The sequence below is a fragment of the Rutidosis leptorrhynchoides genome, chromosome 1, assembly GCF_046630445.1.
Source record: "Rutidosis leptorrhynchoides isolate AG116_Rl617_1_P2 chromosome 1, CSIRO_AGI_Rlap_v1, whole genome shotgun sequence".
In the NCBI taxonomy this organism is placed as follows: Eukaryota; Viridiplantae; Streptophyta; class Magnoliopsida; order Asterales; family Asteraceae; genus Rutidosis; species Rutidosis leptorrhynchoides.
The window spans coordinates 7,949,830-7,966,935 of NC_092333.1; the positions used below are offsets into that span (position 1 = coordinate 7,949,830).

A 17,106-nucleotide genomic window follows, 5' to 3' on the forward strand; every position below is an offset into this window, starting at 1 on the left:
GGAATCTAAGTCATGGCTAGAATCGGCTCTAGCTGCTTTAGATGATCTAACGATATCTTTTTCTTGGTGCCACTCATGTGAGTAGGAAGCAGTGTTATCAATAATTTTGTAAGCATCAGTTTCGGTTTTCTTCATAATGGAACTACCAGCTGCTATATCGATGTCTTTCCTTGTAGTGATGTCGCATTCCTTGGTAGAATATTTGTACTATTTGACAAGTGTCTAAACCATGTTGCGGACATCCTCTCAATAACTTTCCAAATCTTGTCCACGCCTCATATAGAGTTTCATTTGGCTTCTGTGTGAATCTAACAATTTCTCCTTGAAGTCTTACGGCTTTAGATGCCGGAAAGAATTGTTTAAGAAATTTTTCAACTAAAACGTCCCATGTATCAATCGCCCCTTCAGGTAACGATTCCAACCAATCTTTGGCGTCTCCCTTTAAAGTCCAGGGAAATAACATGAGATATATTTGTTCATCCTCAACTTCTCTTATTTTAAATAGAGTGCAGATCCTATTAAAGGTTCGAAGATGTTCATTTGGATCTTCCTTCGACGTACCACTAAATTGGCATTGATTAGTCACCATGTGTAGAATTTGTCCTTTGATTTCATAATCTGGAGCATTAATGTCTGGATGAGTAATTGCGTGACCTTGGCCAGTGCGTTTAGCTCTCATTCGGTCTTCCATACTTAAAGGTTCTAGATTCTCCGTGATTGAATTTGTTGAATCTGAATCACTAGAGGATTCTGATTTAATGGTTCGTTCCTCAATAATCTCTGTTTGAATGATTGGTGGTTCTGGAGGAAAAATTAATGGTTCAGGATCTATGAATCGTCCCTGAATATTCTCCGGATTCTCAATTGTGAGGTCGGGTTCAAAAAATGGATTATCGTAAATTTGAATTGGAGTACTTGGTCGACTGGATGACGATTCTAAAGAAAAATAAACGGCGGTAATATTTGCTAGATGTCTTGATCGAGTTACAGGTGGTGAACGTACAAGAGGTGGTGAACGTTTTGCTCGGTGCATTCACTGAATATCCTATTAGTTTTTAAAAAGAAAGAAAAATTATATAAGTTATCCAATTAATAGACTTTTCTGATTTTGCCCACGTTTCGAATAGCCAAAAGATGCAGTAGAGGGGCAGGATTCGTTTGGTCTCAATATAATTGAGTACTGTTTGGCTCCAATAACCCGGTCCACGTACAAATCCAACTATTACTACGAACCAGAAAATTTTGATGTCTATCAATTTAACCGCTTAAAATAATTTTTCGTAATTTAAAGAAATTTTAGAAAAGAAATAGAATAAAAATCTATGTCCTAAAACTAGAATTGCGAGAAATAAGAAAGAAAAAGAGCGCGTCGGTATTAAAATTGGAGAAATAAGAAAGAAAAAGAGTGACTTATAAAACTTTTAAAACACTCGACTAACCCAACCTTATTATTATTACTAACTTAAAATTAAAATTGCAAATTGAGATTACTAATTGGAGTGATAATTGATACATAGGTAAAAGGCGTCGAAAAATAAAAATAAGAAAGTAGCGCGTCTAAACTTAAAAAGGAACTAAAAATTTAAAAATTAAAAGTTGTGTCTAAAAATATTAAAGCTTAAAAGAAATACTATATCCCAAATGGCAATAACTTAAAAAGGTACTAAAACTTAAAAAGGCGTCGCAAAATTTTAAAGCACCTAAATCTTAGTCTAAAGAAAAAACACTTAAGGGATTTTACGGCAAAGCCTAAAAAATCTTGAAATAAAAATAACTATGGCAAAAACTATGGATTAAAACTAAAAACGAGCGAAAAATACAAATATTACGCTAAAACGAATAAAAAAACAAAATATAAAAATATACTAAAAGTTGTAAAAAGTACAATTTTTATAAAAATATTATTTTTATATTATTTATTTTATAAAATTATTAATTTTATAAATTATTTAAACTATTTAAACTAAATAATACAAAATAATAATAAAAACTAAATTATATAATAATAATAATACCCTAATTAGGGTTTAATTAATAATAATAATAATATATACTCCGTAATTAATGCTGTTTTAGGGTTGACTGTGGCCTGTCAGAAGACCTCCGCGAGTGCGGATAGTAACAGTTCAAAACCTCCGCGAGTCGCGGAGGGTTCAATATCAGCTGAGAAAGGGGTCGATTTTTACAGGTTCAGTTTTTTTTTATTTTAATTTTCTGTTTTTCTATAAATATAAAAAATATATATAAATATAAATAAATATTTATATAAAACAATAAAATACTTATATTTAAACTCAAAAATAAAAATGCTTTTTAACTTTCTATATTTTTTTAACAAACTCTTTTTGTATTTTTATATTTTTTATATTTTTTTTTAAAAACTTATATTTTTACTTGAAAGACTTAATAAAAACTTTTACAAAATTATATTATTATTATTTTTTTTATATATCATTAGCGTTGCGCTTTCGGCGTTTAAGTTCCCCGGCAGCGGCGCCAAAAATACTTGATGTTATGCGAGGTGTATATGAAATAGCTTAAATTTACTAGGAAAAACTATTAAATATGATACAATTTTACACAAGATATTTATTTATTTATAGAACGGATATAACTAAACCTTGCTACAACACTTATAGGCGGTGTACCTAATCTTACAGTAGTGTAGTTTTTAGTAAGTCCGGTTCGTTCCACAGGGAATCTTTTAAACAAAGCTTAACGCTATATTAGTTTTAATTTATAAAAATACAAATATATATAAGTAATATTATTATTATAAAAAGGGGGTTTTTACCGTTTAATGACCGGTTTGTCGATTTTTAAAACTTTAGTAGCAGTTAAAACCTAATGTAAAATATTAAATAAATAAAAGACTTAATTTAAAGCGTAAAGTAAATAACGATAATGAAATTGCGATAAATAAAAGTGCAATAAAATAAAATTACGATAATTAAAGAGTACGAAAATTAAAAGTGCAATTAAATACAATGACAATAAATAAAAGTGCAATTAAATACAATAACAATAAATAAAAATGCAATAATTAGAAGTGCAATTAAATATGAAAATAAAGGAATTATGCTTATTTAAACTTCCGTAATCATGATGTTTGACGTGTTGATTTTTAGTTTATTCCCATGGGTTAATTGTCCTTTGTCCTGGATTATTTAATATGTCCGTCTGGTTTTTGTCCATAACAGTCCATCAGTCATAAATATAAAGTGCGAGTGTCCTCGTCAAATTATCCTTATATCCGAAGTCAAATATTCCAACTAATTGGGGACTTAAACTGTAACAAGATCTTAATACTTTGTTTAATAATTACACTAGGATATCGACTGCATGTAACCCAAGGTTTTAATACTTTGTTAACAATTACACCAAGTGTCTTTGTACATAATTTCACCCCTGTTTTAATAATTCCATAGACTATTAATCCATTCCCGTATCCGGTTAAATGAACGATTATTCGTACATATAAATACCCCGCCCATCGTGTCCGATCGAGTGTATATGGTTATTTATAGATACGTCCAATTGTAAATCTTTATATTAAAATTAACAAACTATCATTTAGTTAAACAAATATAAAGCCCATTAATAGCCCATAGTCTAATTTTCACAAGTGTCGTTCTTTTGTCCAAACTCCAATTATGGTACAAAACCCAATTACCCAATTTTAGTATTTAGCCCAACATCATGATTATTTTATTTTAAATAAGCATAATAATAACTTAGCTACGAGACATTAAATTAAAAATGTTGAACATAACTTACAATGATTAAAAATAGCGTAGCGTTACACGGACAGAATTTCGACTTACACCCTTACAATATTCGCTAACATACCCTTATTATTAGGATTTAAAATTAAAATTAAAATTAAAATATATATATATATATATATATATATATATATATATATATATATATATATATATATATATATATATATATTACGTATGATGAATGAGAAAAAGATGTGTAAAATTCGGCCGAATGCTCGGCCTTTTAAAGGTGGATTTCTGACTTTTTGGGCTCCGCGAGTGCGGCCTTTTTGGTCTTCAAAGCTCCGCAAGTGCGGAGCTGTGAATTCCATCTCACACAAGTTTGGCTCCTAGCTTGCCGACAGATTATATAATATAATATAATATATATATTAATTTTAAGAATTAATTATATATTATATTATATTCATGTGCATAGTTGACTTGTAATTTTTAGTCCGTTGCGTCGAGCGTTGAGAGATGACTCTGGTCCCAGTTCCGGATTTTCGAACGTCCAAGCGTACAATTTAATATCTTGTATTTTTTGTTTCGAATCTTGTACTCTTGTAATTTTGAGATGTTTCTCATCAATAATTGGAACCACTTTGATTGTATTTTGTACTTTTGAGCTTTTTGGTCGTTTGCGTCTTCAATTCGTCGAATCTGTCTTTTGTCTTCACCTTTTATTATTTAAACGAATATTACTTGTAAATAGGACAACTGCAACTAAAAGCTTGTCTTTCTTGAGGAATAATACTATGAAATATATGTTCGTTTTTAGCATTATCAGTAAACAACAACATCAAAAGAACAAGTAAGAAAACAAGCAAATGATGATGATATTTGATGATATATTTCGGTTTTAAAGAGAAAAAGGAAGGAGAAATAAAGTTTGTAACTTACAAAGTTTGAAAGGAAAAAAAAAGATGAGAGAAAGTTGAGAGAAAGTGTAAGTATGTGTGTGTGAAGAAATGAGGAAGTAATACTTGTAAATAAGTAACAAAATAATTTGAAAATGGAACATCTCCTTCCTAGTCAAAGTGGACGGTTTTCATGGCCAAGAGAGGAAGGAATCAAATGCACTTTCAACATGGGAGAACGGTGTATGCTTATAATGGTATTAAAGTTAAATGATGTTGGAAAGATGTGTAAGTATACATGTAACTAGTCCTTACATAACTCTAACTAAACTAGTTTTGTCTTAATGAGTTACTAGTATTCTTAGTGAGATAGTATTCTTAGTGATATGCTCTAGCCCACTCATAAGATAGTAGGACTAATTGATTTTTCATGGCAACATAGGCGTAACCTCGAGCATTTAACGTTTTTTCTTCTAAACATATGAACGGTCCATCTCTGCATAGAGTAACAAATTCGGTATTTGAATAGGTTTGATTATTTGAACATTTACCTTCGTGTGACCATTTTCCGCATTTGTGACATCTTTCAAGGTGTCGTGCTCTCCTTTTTGCTGCGGATTTGATTTTCCTTTACCAAATTGTAACTTATTATCTTCGCATCTGGATTCTTTTCTTACTCCATCCAATTTTTCTCTGATTACTGATACTATTTTACTTGGAAGGGTGTCATTATTACGTTTAGTAATCAAAACGTGTAGCATTAGACCATGGTTTAATTCACAGGAAGTCTTCATTTCGTAAAACCTAAAAAAATAAAAATTCAGAATAGGGGGAGAAGACTAGTTCTTTAGGGTCTGCTAGGAAAAGACCATTCGGGTTCCATTTTCGAGAACTATATGAAAACAGAAAATCTAACTCTAACAGAAATACATATTATCCTTTAAAGACTTGATTCTCCCCACACTTAGTTAGCTGTGGTGTTGAAATTGTGATTAACTTCGTTGTCAACTTCCATCGGACTATCTATGTAATGTTTAACTCTGTGACCATTAACCTTAAATTCAATCCCATTTGAATTTATTAATTCTACTGTTCCGTATGGGAAAACTCTTTTGACTATGAATGGTCCAGATCATCTTGATTTCAATTTTCCAGTAAATAGCTTGAATCGTGAATTGAAAAGAAGAACTCTGTTTCCTTCTTTAAATTCTTTTGAACTTCTGATTCTTTTATCATGCCATTTCTTCGTTCTTTCTTTATAGATTAATGAATTTTCGTATGCTTCTTGTCTTAATTCTTCTAATTCGTTTAATTGACTTAACCGTAGACGTCCAGCTTCATGTAAATCAAGATTACATGTCTTCAAAGCCCAAAATGCTTTGTGTTCAATTTCTACTGGAAGATGACATGCTTTTCCGTAAACGAGTTTAAAAGGTGTGGTTCCAATTGGAGTTTTATAGGCTGTTCTAAAAGCCCAGAGTGCATCCTCCAATTTAATGGACCATTCCTTCGGATTTGATCCTACGGTTTTCTCTAGAATACGTTTTAAAGCTCGGTTGGTATTTTTAACTTCTCCACTTGTTTGTGGATGATAAGCAGTGGAGATTTTATGACTTACTCCATATCTTTTGAGAACTTTCTCAAGTTGATTATTACAGAAATGAGTTCCCCGATCACTTATTAAACTTTCGGTGTTCCAAACCTTGCAAAAAGACGTTTTAAAAAGTTGACTACAACTCGTGCATCGTTAGTTGGGAGAGCTTGTGCTTCCGCCCATTTAGATACATAATCGATGGCTACGAGAATGTAGAGATTATTATGAGATTTTGGAAATGGACCCATAAAGTCAATACCCCAAATGTCAAATACTTCACATACTTGAATGACATTTTGTGGCATTTCATCACGTTGACTTATTTTTCCGGCCCTTTGACATGCATCACAGGATTTGCAAAGAAGGTGTGCGTCTTTGAAAATTGTAGGCCAATAGAATCCAGCATCGTAAACTTTTCTTGCTGTTAGTTGAGGCCCATAATGCCCTCCTGTTGGCCCTGTGTGACAATGGTTTAAAATTTTACTAGCTTCATCTCCGAATACACATCGGCGTATTATTCCATCGGGACAACTTTTAAACAGATGTGGATCTTCCCAGAAATAGTGTTTTATATCACTAAAGAATTTCTTTCATTTTTGGTACGATAATCCTTTTTCAAGGAATCCACATACTAAGTAGTTTGCATAGTCTGCAAACCATGGAATTTCATTATAATCTATCTTCAATAGATATTAATCAGAAAAGTTGTCTTGTATGGCCGATTCATTTAGAACTTCTAATTCGAGATTTTCAAGACAAGAAAGATGATCAGCTGCGAGATTTTCTGCTCCTCTTTTATCTCGGATTTCAATATCAAACTCTTGTAAGAGTAAGATCCAACGGATTAATCTTGGTTTAGCATCTTGTTTCGAAAATAGGTATCTAAGAGCAGAATGGTCGGTATAGACCACCGTTTTAGCTAGAACGAGATATGATCGAAATTTGTCAAAAGCAAAGACAATAGCAAGGAGTTCTTTTTCAGTAGTTGTGTAATTTGTTTGTGCTCCTTGTAACGTCTTACTAGCATAATATATAGGTTGAAATTGTTTTTCAATCCTTTGTCCTAAAACGGCTCCCATTGCAAAATCACTTGCATCGCACATTAGTTCAAACGGTAGATTCCAATTTGGAGTTATCATGATCGGCGCATTAGTGAGTTTTTCTTTAAGAATATTAAAAAATTTGATACATTCATCTGAAAAGATGAATGGAGCATCCTTTTCTAGGAGTTTATTCATAGGAGTGGAAATTTTAGAAAAATCTTTTATAAAACGTCGGTAAAAACCGGCATGCCCTAGAAAACTCCTAACTCCTCTAACATTGGTGGGATGTGAAAGTTTAGCAATTACATCTACTTTAGCTCTATACACTTCAATTCCTTCATTTGAAATTTTATGACCAAGAACGATGCCTTCTTTAACCTTGAAATGGCATTTTTCCCAATTAAGTACTAGATTTGATTGTTCGCATCTAATAAACATTCGTTCAAGATTAACTAGACATGTTTCAAAAGTATCCCCGAAGACTGAAAAGTCATCCATGAAAACTTCAATGCATTCTTCTATCATGTCGTGAAAAATTGCCATTATGCACCTTTGAAAGGTTGCAGGGGCGTTGCAAAGTCCAAATGGCATGCGTTTGTAAGCAAAAGTACCATAGGGGCACGTGAATGTGGTTTTCTCTTGATCCTCGGGTGCTATTGGAATTTGAAAATATCCCGAAAAACCATCAAGAAAACAATAGTAACTATTTTCGGCTAATCTTTCCAACATTTGATCAATAAAAGGTAAGGGAAAGTGATCTTTTCTGGTGGCGTCATTTAATTTTCTATAATCAATACATACACGCCATCCTGTTACAGTCCTAGTAGGAATAAGCTCATTTTTCTCATTTGTAATGACAGTCATGCCACCCTTCTTAGGCACGCATTGAACTGGGCTTACCCATGGACTATCAAAAATTGGATAAATTAAACCTGCATCTAGCAGTTTAATAATTTCTTTTTTCACAACATCTTGCATATTAGGATTTAGTCTTCGTTGGCGTTGCACATATGTTTTATGACCTTCTTCTATAAGGATTTTATGTGTGCAATACGAAGGACTTATTCCTTTAATATCATGAATTTTCCATGCAATAGCTGATTTATGAGCTTTTAACACAGAAATAAGTTGAGATTTTTCATTTTCAGTAAGAGAAGACGATATTATTACAGGTAATTCAGATTCACCATGTAAATAAGCATATTCCAAATGGTTTGGAAGTGGCTTTAACTCTAATGTCGGTGGTTCTTCTATCGATGATTTATATCGATATCTGTCTTCTTCTTTTAACATTTGAATTTCTTCTGTTGTTGGTTCATATCCATTAGCCATAAGTGTAGCTAACATTTCAGTTTCATCAATTGGTTCAGTACCTTCTCCTAAAGAACATTCTCCTGTTCCTTGTAATTCTGAAAATTCTTCTAACAATTCTGCATGTGATTCTATAGTTTAAATATAATAACATGTATCATCTACAGATTGCGATTGTTGCATTCCTCTATCAACAGAAAAGGTAACACTCTCGTCCTCTATACTTAGGGTAAGTTTCTTACCGAACACGTCTATCGTTGCTTTAGCTGTGTTTAAGAATGGCCTTCCTAATATGAGAGGAACTTGAGAATCTTCTTCCATGTCCAGAACAACAAAATCTACTGGAAATACTAAAGTACCAACTTTAACTAGCATGTTCTCCATTATCCCTCTAGGATATTTTACTGATCTATCGGCTAGTTGTATGCTTATTCGTGTTGGTTTCAATTCTCCAAGGTCTAGTTTAGTGTATAGTGAATACGGCATTAAATTTATACTAGCACCTAAGTCTGCCAATGCTTTTATTGAACTAAGACTACCCAGAAAACATGGAATTGTGAAACTTCCTAGATCTGATAATTTTTCTGGTATCTTATTCAACAGCACTGCTGAACAATTAGCATTCATAGTAACGGCCGAGAGTTCTTCCATTTTCTTTCTATTTGAGATTAGATCTTTCAGAAATTTAGCATATCTAGGCATTCCTGAAATTACATCAATGAAAGGAAGATTTACATTTATCTGTTTAAACATATCCAAGAATTTAGATTGCTCGGCTTCAAGTCTCTCTTTTCTCATTTTACTCGGGTAAGGAAGTGGTGGTTGGTATGGTTTAACATAAGGTTTAGCCTTAACTGTGTTATCTTCATTAACCTTTTCAACTACCGGTTCTTTTTCCTTATCTTGTTCAGGTTGTGGTTCTTGTGGAGTAGGAATATCTTCATTAGAAATTACAGATATTTCAGGTGGTTTAAGTGTAATACCACTTATTGTGGTAATAGCTTTAGCTGTTTCATTCTGGGGGTTAACATTTGTATCACTAGGTAGACTTCCCGGTTTTCTTTCACCTATTAACCTTGCTAGGTTACTTACTTCTTGTTCCAGATTTTGAATAGAAGCTTGTTGATTTCTAAATGCTTGAGCATTTTGTTCATTGGTTTGTTTCTGAGATGTGAAAAACTGTGTTTGAGATTCAACTAGCTTGATCATCATATCTTCTAAATTCGGCTTTTTATCATCGGTTTGTGGTGGTTTGTTTTGAAAATTAGGTCTTTGCTGGTTGTAAGTATTGTTGGATACTTGTTGATTGTTAGGACCTTGTTGGTTGTTGTATGGAACATTGCGATTATAATTCTGGTTTTGATTGTAAATCGGTCTTGGCGATTGATAATTATTCTGATAATTATTTCCTGGCCTTTTGTTTAGATATGAAACATTCTCTCTTTGTTCCATTGTTAGTTCAATACTGAGACAATCTTTTGTCAAATGTGGTCCTCCACACTGCTCACAACTAATTCGTATTGAGTGTATATCCTTAGTCATCTTTTCCATTCGTCTCTCGACAGCATCTATCTTTGCGGAAATAGAATCTAAGTCATGGCTAGAATCGGCTCTAGCTGCTTTAGATGATCTAACGATATCTTTTTCTTGGTGCCACTCATGTGAGTGGGAAGCAGTGTTATCAATAATTTTGTAAGCATCAGTTTCAGTTTTCTTCATAATGGAACCACCAGCTGCTATATCGATGTCTTTCCTTATAGTGATGTCACATCCTTGGTAGAATATTTGTACTATTTGACAAGTGTCTAAACCATGTTGCGGACATCCTCTCAATAACTTTTCAAATCTTGTCCACGCCTCATATAGAGTTTCATTTGGCTTCTGTGTGAATATAACAATTTCTCCTTGAAGTCTTACGGCTTTAGATGCCGGAAAGAATTGTTTAAGAAATTTTTCAACTAAAACGTCCCATGTATCAATCGCCCCTTCAGGTAACGATTCCAACCAATCTTTGGCTTCTCCCTTTAAAGTCCAGGGAAATAACATGAGATATATCTGTTCATCCTCAACTTCTCTTATTTTAAATAGAGTGCAGATCCTATTAAAGGTACGAAGATGTTCATTTGGATCTTCCTTCGGCGTACCACTAAATTGGCATTGATTAGTCACCATGTGTAGAATTTGTCCTTTGATTTCATAATCTGGAGCATTAATGTCTGGATGAGTAATTGCGTGACCTTGGCCAGTGCGTTTAGCTCTCATTCGGTCTTCCATACTTAAAGGTTCCAGATTCTCCATGATTGAATTTGTTGAATCTGAATCACTAGAGGATTCTGATTTAATGGTTCGTTCCTCAATAATCTCTGTTTGAATGATTGGTGGTTACAGAGGAAAAATTAATGGTTCAGGATCTATGAATCGTCCCTGAATATTCTCCAGATTCTCAATTGTGAGGTCGGGTTCAAAAAATGGATTATCTTAAATTTGAATTGGAGTACTTGGTCGACTGGATGACGATTCTAAAGAAAAATAACGGCGGTAATATTTGCTAGATGTCTTGATCGAGTTACAGGTGGTGAACGTACAAGAGGTGGTGAACGTTTTGCTCGGTGCATTCACTGAATATCCTATTAGTTTTTAAAAAGAAAGAAAAATTATATAAGTTATCCAATTAATAGACTTTTCTGATTTTGCCCACGTTTCGAATAGTCAAAAGATGCAGCAGAGGGGCAGGATTCGTTTGGTCTCAATATAATTGAGTACTATTTGGCTCCAATAACCCGGTCCACGTACAAATCCAACTATTACTACGAACCAGAAAATTTTGATGTCTATCAATTTAACCGCTTAAAATAATTTTTCGTAATTTAAAGAAATTTTAGAAAAGAAATAGAATAAAAATCTATGTCCTAAAACTAGAATTGCGAGAAATAAGAAAGAAAAAGAGCGCGTCGGTATTAAAATTGGAGAAATAAGAAAGAAAAAGAGTGACTTATAAAACTTTTAAAACACTCGACTAACCCAACCTTATTATTATTACTAACTTAAAATTAAAATTGCAAATTGAGATTACTAATTGGAGTGATAATTGATACATAGGTAAAAGGCGTCGAAAAATAAAAATAAGAAAGTAGCGCGTCGAAACTTAAAAAGGAACTAAAAATTTAAAAATTAAAAGTTGTGTCTAAAAATATTAAAGCTTAAAAGAAATACTATATCCCAAATGGTAATAACTTAAAAAGGTACTAAAACTTAAAAAGGCGTCGCAAAATTTTAAAGCACCTAAATCTTAGTCTAAAGAAAAAACACTTAAGGGATTTTACGGCAAAGCCTAAAAAATCTAGAAATAAAAATAACTATGGCAAAAACTATGGATTAAAACTAAAAACGAGCGAAAAATACAAATATTACGCTAAAACGAATAAAAAAACAAAATATAAAAATATACTAAAAGTTGTAAAAAGTACAATTTTTATAAAAATATTATTTTTATATTATTTATTTTATAAAATTATTAATTTTATAAATTATTTAAACTATTTAAACTAAATAATACAAAATAATAATAAAAACTAAATTATATAATAATAATAATACCCTAATTAGGGTTTAATTAATAATAATAATAATATATACTCCGTAATTAATGCTGTTTTAGGGTTGACTGTGGCCTGTCATAAGACCTCCGCGAGTGCGGATAGTAACAGTTCAAAACCTCCGCGAGTCGCGGAGGGTTCAATATCAGCTGAGAAAGGGGTCGATTTTTACAGGTTCAGTTTTTTTTTTTTAATTTTCTGTTTTTCTATAAATATAAAAAATATATATAAATATAAATAAATATTTATATAAAACAATAAAATACTTATATTTAAACTCAAAAATAAAAATGCTTTTTAACTTTCTATATTTTTTTAACAAACTCTTTTTGTATTTTTATATTTTTTATATTTTTTTTTTAAAAACTTATATTTTTACTTGAAAGACTTAATAAAAACTTTTACAAAATTATATTATTATTATTTTTTTTATATATCATTAGCGTTGCGCTTTCGACGTTTAAGTTCCCCGGCAGCGGCGCCAAAAATACTTGATGTTATGCGAGGTGTATATGAAATAGCTTAAATTTACTAGGAAAAACTATTAAATATGATACAATTTTACACAAGATATTTATTTATTTATAGAACGGATATAACTAAACCTTGCTACAACACTTATAGGCGGTGTACCTAATCTTACAGTAGTGTAGTTTTTAGTAAGTCCGGTTCGTTCCACAGGGAATCTTTTAAACAAAGCTTAACGCTATATTAGTTTTAATTTATAAAAATACAAATATATATAAGTAATATTATTATTATAAAAAGGGGTTTTTTACCGTTTAATGACCGGTTTGTCGATTTTTAAAACTTTAGTCGCAGTTAAAACCTAATGTAAAATATTAAATAAATAAAAGACTTAATTTAAAGCGTAAAGTAAATAACGATAATGAAATTGTGATAAATAAAAGTGCGATAAAATAAAATTACGATAATTAAAGAGTACAAAAATTAAAAGTGCAATTAAATACAATGACAATAAATAAAAGTGCAATTAAATACAATAACAATAAATAAAAAAGCAATAATTAGAAGTGCAATTAAATATGAAAATAAAGGAATTATGCTTATTTAAACTTCCGTAATCATGATGTTTGACGTGTTGATTTTTAGTTTATTTCCATGGGTTAATTGTCCTTTGTCCTGGATTATTTAATATGTCCGTCTGGTTTTTGTCCATAACAGTCCATCAGTCATAAATATAAAGTGCGAGTGTCCTCGTCAAATTATCCTTATATCGAAGTCAAATATTCCAACTAATTGGGGACTTAAACTGTAACAAGGTCTTAATACTTTGTTTAATAATTATACCAGGATATCGATTGCGTATAACCCAAGGTTTTAATACTTTGTTAACAATTACACCAAGTGTCTTTGTACATAATTTCACCCCTGTTTTAATAATTCCATAGACTATTAATCCATTCCCGTATCCGGTTAAATGAACGATTATTCGTACATATAAATACCCCACCCATCGTGTCCGATCGAGTGTATATGGTTATTTATAGATACGTCCAATTGTAAATCTTTATATTAAAATTATCAAACTATCATTTAGTTAAACAAATATAAAGCCCATTAATAGCCCATAGTCTAATTTTCACAAGTGTCGTTCTTTTGTCCAAACCCCAATTACCCAATTTTAGTATCCAGCCCAACATCATGATTACTTCGTTTTAAATAAGCATAATAATAACTTAGCTACGAGACATTAAATTAAAAAGGTTGAACATAACTTACAATGATTAAAAATAGCGTAGCATTACACGGACAGAATTTCGACTTACACCCTTACAATATTCGCTAACATACCCTTATTAATAGGATTTAAAATTAAAATATAAATATATATATATATATATATATATATATATATATATATATATATATATATATATATATATATATATATATATATATATATATTTTACGTATGATGAATGAGAAAAAGATGTGTAAAATTTGGCCGAATGCTCGGCCTTTTAAAGGTGGATTTCTGACTTTTTTGGCTCCGCGAGTGCGGCCTTTTTGGTCTTCAAAGCTCCGCGAGTGCGGAGCTGTGGATTCCAGCTCACACAAGTTTGGCTCCTAGCTTGCCGACGAATTATATAATATAATATAATATATATATTAATTTTAAGAATTAATTATATATTATATTATATTCATGTGCATAGTTGACTTGTAATTTTTAGTCCGTTGCGTCGAGCGTTGAGAGATGACTCTGGTCCCGGTTCCGGATTTTCGAACGTCCAAGCGTACAATTTAATATCTTGTATTTTGTGTTTCGAATCTTGTACTCTTGTAATTTTGAGACGTTTCTCATCAATAATTGGAACCACTTTGATTGTATTTTGTACTTTTGAGCTTTTTGGTCGTTTGCGTCTTCAATTCGTCGAATCTGTCTTTTGTCTTCACCTTTTATTATTTAAACGAATATTACTTGTAAATAGGACAACTGCAACTAAAAGCTTGTCTTTCTTGAGGAATAATACTATGAAATATATGTTCGTTTTTAGCATTATCAGTAAACAACAACATCAAAAGAACAAGTAAGAAAACAAGCAAATGATGATGATATTTGATGATATATTTCGGTTTTAAAGAGAAAAAGGAAGGAGAAATAAAGTTTGTAACTTACAAAGTTTGAAAGAAAAAGAAAGATGAGAGAAAGTTGAGAGAAAGTGTAAGTATGTGTGTGTGAAGAAATGAGGAAGTAATACTTGTAAATAAGTAACAAAATAATTTGAAAATGGAACTCCTCCCTCCTAGTCAAAGTGGATGGTTTTCATGGCCAAGAGAGGAAGGAATCAAATGCACTTTCAACATGGGAGAATGGTGTATGCTTATAATGGTATTAAAGTTAAATGATGTTGGAAAGATGTGTAAGTATACATGTAACTAGTCCTTACATAACTCTAACTAAACTAGTTTTGTCTTAATGAGTTACTAGTAACAAAATGGGCTCCTAATTAATCCATTAAGAGAAGTAGGGTGGGCTTCCAAGTCCATGTACATTTATAAAGCCCAAGTATGTAAGTATGCAACAAATAAATAAACAAAGCCCAAGTAATTAACTAGTAGCATTAGTTAATTAAAAATGATCAATATTAATTAATCATGAATGTAAATAATATTCGAAAATATTATTCGTGAAAAGTATGTGTGTCACAAAGACAAGTCGGGCCATGAAAAGTTAAATACGGTAACAAGTAACACGTATAAGAACACGTTTATTAAAACGCAAGCATTAATAATGAATTATTAATAAATAAACGTTGGAAAATCCAGGATCGTTACATTACCCACCTGTTAAAGAAAATTTCGTCCCGAAATTTTAAGCTGAGGTAGATGGAGGAGTCGGGAAAAGGTGAGGATACTTCTGCATCATTTGATCCTCTCGTTCCCAGGTAAACTCAGGTCCTCGTTTGACATTCCATCGTACTCGGACGATCAGAATCTTGTTGTGTTTCAAAGTTTTGACCTCACGGTCCATAACTTCAACAGGCTCTTCCACGAAGTGGAGTTTGTCATCAATTGTAAGTTCCTCCAATGGTATGACATGTTCCGGTTCAGCAAGACACTTCTTCAGATTCGATACATGAAGGGTAGGATGAACTGAGCTCAATTGAGTTGGAAGATCCAAACGGTAAGTAACGGGTCTAACAAACTCCAAGATTTCGAAAGGACCAATGTATCGCGGGTTTAACTTCCCACGTTTTCCAAAACGGATCACACCTTTCCAAGGTGCAACCTTCAACATTACACAGTCACCCACGTTGAATTCAAAGTCTTTACATTTAAGGTCTGCATAACTCTTTTGGCGATCACGAGCCATCTTAACTCTCGCTTGAATTTGGACAATCTTCTCAGTTGTTTCATGGACTATCTCTGGTCCGGTGAATTACGTTTCGCCTACTTCGGCCCAACAAATAGGAGATCGGCACTTGCAGCCATACAACACTTCAAAAGGTGCGGCATTAATACTCGAATGATAACTGTTGTTGTAAGAGAATTCGGCTAGTGGCAAATGCCTTTCCCAAGCCTTTCCGAAATCAATGACACATGCACGCAACATGTCTTTTAAAGTCTGAATCATGCATTCGCTTTGCCCGTCGGTCTGTGGATGATACGCGGTACTCATATCGAGATGGGTTCCCAAGGCTTCTTGAAAAGAACGCCAAAATCTGGAAGCAAAACGGGGATCGCGATCTGAGATGATCGATAAGGGCACATCATGATGAGATACAACCTCTTTTATGTATAGTTGAGCGAGTCTTTCCATCATATCTTTTTCCTTCATGGCTAAAAAGTGTACAGATTTGGTAAGACGATCAACGATAACCCAGATGGTATCGTATCCGCCCACCGTCTTTGGTAACTTCGTAATGAAATCCATTGTTATCCTTTCCCACTTCCATTGCGGTATTTCCGGTTGTTGAAGTAATCCAGAGGGCCTCTGATGCTCGGCCTTAACTTTCGAGCAAGTTAAACACTTACCAACATAAGTTGCAACATCCTTCTTAAGATTATGCCACCAATACTGTTCCTTAAGATCGTGGTACATTTTACCGGCTCCTGGATGAATCGAATATCTCAACTTGTGGGCTTTATCTAATATAAGGTTCCGTAGATCTCCATAACGGGGTACCCAAATTCTTCCGGCATAGCATCGGAGTCCAGTCTCCTTAACTTCGAATCAAGAGACGAGAATGTTCAAGTATTCATGAGATATATTCTCCTCCTTGAGAGCCTCATCTTGGGCTGCTCGAATCTGGCTATTGAGGTTCGAATGAATGGTGATGTTCAATGCCCGAACACGAAGAGGTGCCATCCTCTCTTTTCAGCTCAAAGCGTCAGCTACAACATTGGCCTTGCCAGGGTGATAACGAAGTTCACAATCATAGTCGTTCAGAATCTCGATCCATCGAC

General features: G+C 32.7%; 2 non-coding genes across 2 annotated transcripts; both read left to right on the plus strand.

Annotated features, from left to right (window-relative positions):
* The first annotated feature begins 224 nt into the window (after window positions 1–224).
* Window positions 225–331, plus strand: LOC139887160 (small nucleolar RNA R71). The gene has a single exon (XR_011773002.1). It is a non-coding gene; the product is annotated as a small nucleolar RNA R71 (small nucleolar RNA).
* Window positions 332–10,382: 10,051 nt separating this feature from the next.
* LOC139887013 (small nucleolar RNA R71) lies at window positions 10,383–10,489 on the plus strand. The gene has a single exon (XR_011772867.1). It is a non-coding gene; the product is annotated as a small nucleolar RNA R71 (small nucleolar RNA).
* Window positions 10,490–17,106: the final 6,617 nt, after the last annotated feature.